The following is a 6,029-nucleotide window of genomic DNA, read 5'->3' on the forward strand; positions in this document are numbered from 1 at the left end:
AGAGGGCAGAGAGAGCTTGGGATTAGTGGGTGAGACCAGGTCAGTGTTGAGGGCCGGGGTTGAGGGTACAGGTTAATCCCTTACCCCTAACTTGAGGCAAACCTAATATTTATTCCTGTCTTTACCCCTGACAACAGAATTCTGATTGTATTCAGAACAGCACTGTGCCCTGCCTGAGACAATGACTCATGATTGGGTGCAACAAATCATTGCAAACCTGCCCTGCTTCCCCAGCCTCCCTTCCTGGACACAAATTTCTTGAAGTTAGGCATGGCTATGGGACTTGCTTCGGCTAATGAAATACGGGTGGAATTTTCACCTGCCCTTTCTGATTGGAGGCATGTAAGATCTGGGGCACAACACTCCATGCTCTCTCTTCCTGTCTCTAAGATGAAAGAAAAATAACCTTAGTCCCATCCCACTGTTCCACTGAGCAACTGCTGCATAACAAATAACCCCCAAACTAGTGGCTTAAAGCATCATGTAACACAGGAGGTTGAGCCCAGGGATCTCGACTGCGCATTCGGACAAGCTGAGAAGACCACAAGGAGGCCTGGATGGAGCAGACATAGTCTTTATCACTCACATTACAGGGAGCATTGATGGCAGCAGATCGGAGAAGCAGGACTGCACCTCCCTGAGTCCGAGACTTATTTAAAGGGTCTCAGACAAAGGGTGTGCTTGTTTTGCACGTGACTCTAAACTATATTACCTTAGTGTGTAAGTGCAGAGAAAAGGTCAAGAAGCAGTCACAGGACAAGAAGTCACTCCCAAAAGGAGATAAGGAGGGAATTACAATCCATTTTCAAAGCAATACACATTCTTTCTGTCCAGGGGCCCTCCGACCAGCTTTCCATTATGGGATCTAGAAGAGCCACGTCTAGCACGACCCTACACTCCACGTCAGCAATGCTCTTCCACCTCACATTCTTCATGTTACATTCTCCCGACAGAGAGCCTGTTTGGTGAGCATGTTGGCACATTGCATACATGTAGCACAAATACAGTGAAGGCTACACCTCAAGACCAACAATGCAAGACAAAACCCGAAGAGACCTAGGAGAAAGGAATACCACCATGAATCTAAAGAATTCCTTCCACCAAGTTGTAAAGGGGTCCAAGGTTATGGCCAATATATGATTAACCTCAGCTCCCAGGGCAGTTAAGCCTTGGGATACATTGTGAGAAGTATCAGGGATACATATGCAACAATCAGTGAGCAGAATGGCACAGGTACCCACCTGAGTAAGTCTAATGCCATTCTACTCTGGAGCACAACCTTCCTCATTTGAGTTACCTCCTCAGAAACCAGGGCTAGAGCATGTCTGGTGTGGTTAAGGGCTATTGCAGTGTGATTTGCTAGGGCCTAACAGCTTCATGGGTTAGAACAGTAGCCTCAGGGAGAACAAAAATGGCGTGAGGGTAGAACCACCACTCAGAGCACTTGACTCAATCACATGCCTTAAATGAGTCCCAATTTCAAGGGACACTTGGGAGAGTATTTAACATTCACCCTGGGACGCAGTGTTCTCCATAATTGGAGGTAAGGCAACGTTATTGGCCACAGGCCCATGGGGCTCTCCATGGGATGGGATGGGCCTGTGTCCTACTAGTAGACTGCCCCCAGTGGTCTGCAGCAGTCATTAACATTACGTCTTGGGTACAGCTGTTGGCATCCACCCCACAAACTGAATAGCCTCACTTACAGTACCATTTCTGCGTTCAATGCATATGGGTCGGGTTGTCACTCCTCTCCCTATAATGCTGCCAGCCACCCCACACCATCCCAAACTGCATGCAAAAGCCATGGCTTGGTGTGGTTGGCCCGTTCCCTCACAAGGGTAAATACCTTTCCACGTGTCTGCTTGAAGAGAGGGTCAGGAGCTTTCCAGCCTTGCAGCCAGTCCCATGTGAAGGTGTCTGGTTCACAGGGTGGATCCACCGTGGTGGGCTGGCAGAGGCAGCGGTGAGAAATTCAGTGCGGACCCAATGATCAGAATGGTTGCTGAGAGCCGCTAGCATGCCGGCCCACTGGAGAGAGGAGTTTCCAGAGCAGAGTCTGAGGGTGGTGAGAGAGAGGTTTAACAGGGAATTATAAAGGTGGATCTTGGCAGTCTGGCAATACACATGCCACAGTCTGGTCTTTGGTTAATATGGTTACACTGACCAGTGGATGCCCTGGCTGTCGATACCATGATCTATCTGGCCCTAAGCTAAGGGCCTCCTGCACTCAAAGGGCCAAGGGAGGCGTGCATACTTGCCAAGCTGAGGCTATATAATTTCCCTTAGGAACTGAGTTCTGCTGTGGGTTGTAACAAACAAGGGTAAGGGGCCAAGAGGCTGTTACCCTGGGTGCCAGCTGCAACCCCATGACAAGTCCCTCTCCCCAAGGATCCAACAAGGAACACCAGCGGGACTCTACTTGCATCTGCCTGGGCCAAGTGAGGGCGCTTTTCCCTGAGTGTGCGTCTTGGGGTGCTAGCAAGAGCATGTTATGTTATTTTGTTGTCGCAGCCCAGGGTGTAGCAGAGGCTCCTGCCTACTTAATTGCAGGTGGATGGTGCTGCCCAAGGTTTAGGGAGGAGGATGATGGCAGATGCTTGTCCTATCCCAGGCCATTCGTGCAATGTTCACAGGCAATCAGACAGGTGGGTCATCTACCCCTGGAATGAGCTAGAGTCAGGCTTGAAGGAACCTTTCAATGAGGCCTGCTCCAGTGGGGTTATATGGAAAATGGAACCTCCAATCTATATTAAGGGAACATGCCCATTCTTGTACTTGATGTCTGTGAAATGGGTGCCTTGGTCATTTTCAATGACGTCCAGGGTCCCATTGGCAACACAGAGCTGCCTTAGGCCTCAGATGGTGGCTTTCTGTGTGGCCCACTGGCATGGGGACACTGGCAACAAGTCAGCAGTCGTGTCCATGCACATCAAGGCATAGCGTGAGCCTTTGGATATTAGTAGGGGCCAATGTGGTTGACCTGCCAGCGGGTCAGCAGGGTGCCACTCTGTCACAGGCCACCATATCTTTGCAGCCAGCGAGGGTGCTTCTCTGCACAGACAATGCATTGCTGACAGGTCGTGACTACATCAGAGTAATGGAGTGGCAGGACCCAGGTTTTACCATTTCCCATAAAGTCTTCTGCCCTGCATGGTGCATCTTTCACCAAGTGGTGGAGCCACTCAGCTGTGACTTCTACTGGAGCCTCTTCCAACCAACAGATGCATGCCACGTTGTGGGCCTCGGCATTGCCAGGGCTGCGGAGAGGTTGATGTCTGTTGACATGGTAAAGAGTTATTACCCTATCCAGACTATGTTCATAAATGTACTTCCATAAGTCCTGCCCCCACAGGGGTTTTCAAGCCACCTGCCAACTATCTTGCTGCCGACGGGGCAGCCGCAGGGTCTGTTGTTGGTATACTGCCCAGCTGTCTGTGCAGATGGTCACCAGCCGAGGTTCTCGGGTTATGACTATCCAGACAGTTCTTAACTCAGCCCATTGACTGCTTTGTCCTGAGCCATCTTCCATCCATGTGCTGTCCGTGCTGGGCTGGTAGGCTACCGCCCTCCACGTGGGTGGCTGGCCCTGGCAGGAGCCATCAGTGGCGTCCTCAGACATAGGGCTCATCCCTCTTTAATAGTAGGCTGAGGCGTGGGAAGAGAAGAAGGGACCTCCATTCCCACGTGTTGGTAGGCAACAGGGCCCAGGAGCTTCTGCAATTCTTGGTTCAGAGGGCTTGCTTCTCTGTTGGAGTTATGCATTCCATGTAGAGTGGCCGTCTGCGCTACTGAGCTCTTGGGTCAGTTTACCATGTCCCGTACCCACACAACAACAAAATAGGTAGTAGGTACTCGAACCTCAGCTGGTCTGGTAATGGCTTCAGTAGCCAGGAGAGCTTGGTAAACAGCATTCACTTGTTCTATTGGGCTGTATCAATCCTCTGCCCCCTTCCAGAGCTGGGACCAGAAGCCAACTGGCACCTTGGTGCACCCTTTCCATTGCCAGAGGCCCCAAGCACAGCCATCAGGGGTGACATGGACATCTAAATCACATGTCTGAGACTGATCTATGACCCCCAGTGCTTGTACAGTCTTCACCACTTGCTGAGCAGTCTTAAAGGCCTGGTCATGCTCTTCCCCCCAATCCTAGGTGGCTCCTTTGTGCATGAGTCTGTAAAGAGGGCTCACTAGCTGAGCTATGTGTGGTACAAAAACCCATCAGTACCCCAACAACCCTAAAAGTTCTTGTAATTGCTTCAGCTTCTGCAGGGTGGGGAAAGGCTGGATCTTATCTATCACTGTGATACACATCCCCTTTGTCTTACCCAACCAAACAACACCCAAGAATTTGACAGATAATCCAGGCCCCTGGATTTTGTTGGAATTGACTACCCATCCTCGACCTTGGAGGTGAGCCAAGAGCCGAGGAGCTGGGTGCTGCTCTAACTCTGTAAGAGAATCAGAGGTCAGTATGATATCATCAAAGTGATGGTACAGTTTCACACAGGATGGTACAGTCCACGCAGCTAAGTCTTCAGCTACAAAGCCATGGCAAACAGTAGGGCTGTGCGGGTGACCTTGAGGCAGAACAGTAAATGTCTACAGGCAGCCTTCCTGGGTGAAGGCAAAGTGGTCCTGGCTTTCAGGGTCGATATCAATAGAGAAAAGGGCATTAGCTAAATCTAATACATAATGGTATGTGCCCAGCTCATGGCTGCAAAGAAAGAGGGAATTACCTTATTTGGTTCTCTATAGTCTACAGTCATGTGCCAAGTTCCATCCTGCTTTTGGACAGGACACAAAGGGAAGTTGCAGGGGCTGTAGGCCATTCTGATGATGTTCGCCTTAACCAGCTCTTCTATGGTCTCCCCAACCTCCTTATGGCCACCCAAAAGGCAGGATTGTTTTGTGGCCACTATTCTACAGGGAGTAGGGAGTGACACAGGGGGTGTCTGGCATGCCCCCTCAAAACAGCTTTCACAGCCCACATTCGGAGGCAAAACTCCCCCACGGTAGTCTGTAGGTGCATGCCAGCTAGAATGTCAATTCCTAGGACATACTCAGGGACAAAAAAACACACTTTATAGGGACATGGTGGTACATACCCTATTCCAAGAGTCATTGTTACAGCTCATACCCAAATGGACTGTCCTCTGTACCCATCAATGACAGTTATGGGTCAATGCGGATCCTGGCCAGCAGGATCCTGTGTTGTGGCAGCCATAGACAAGTACACGCGGACTACAGAAATCCTGTGGAGAAAAAAGGACTGCACAGCTGCTCTCTAAGTCAGAGAGAGAGCCCAGAGACCCCCACCTGGACAGGCTTTTATTGTTTCTCTAGGCACATTACATCAAGGATGGTCCTCATTTACGATGCACAGGTTTGTTTTGGGTGGTTACCTTTTACAGAAAATAAAGGAGAGGATGTTGCTAATTACATCAAAGAAGAAGGATATTTGCGAATATAAAGGGAAAAGTGGTGAAACTGCTCACACTCCAGACTTGGGAGGTTCAGCTCAGATTTTAGGAAGTTAAAGATACTCAGTAAACATTTGCTGCCTCAATTCGGGGTGAGGGAGTTTTAGCAAGAGCAAGCCTCGTAGCGGTCCAGGTACAATGCAGGCCTGATTCCCCACAGGAGAACCTATTCGGAAAACCTATTCGTGGGCGTGGGTCCTGCCGGCCCACCCTCTCTCCCCACTGGCTTTTCTGAGTGGGGGCTGGGCCACATTTCCCATGCGTGGAACAGTTCCCTATAATGGGTCCCCTAAATCTCTCTGGGTCACCATAAATAAGAGAACATCCTGCACCAATATCAACTGAAGCCAACACTCTTTGTACATTATTTGGGGACCAATAAATAGCAAGTTCTACATGTGGCCTCAGGTCCCCACTGGGTCCCCATAAGCGGGTCCCTTGGCCATCCCCATATGCAAAGACCCCTCCCCATGGATTGTCCTCTGGATGGGTCGGAGGCAACTCCACAAGAGGGGCAGCCATGAAGTCAGCCAAGCAGTGCATCAG

Source organism: Desmodus rotundus, chromosome 3, assembly GCF_022682495.2.
Source record: "Desmodus rotundus isolate HL8 chromosome 3, HLdesRot8A.1, whole genome shotgun sequence".
Taxonomy (NCBI): Eukaryota; Metazoa; Chordata; class Mammalia; order Chiroptera; family Phyllostomidae; genus Desmodus; species Desmodus rotundus.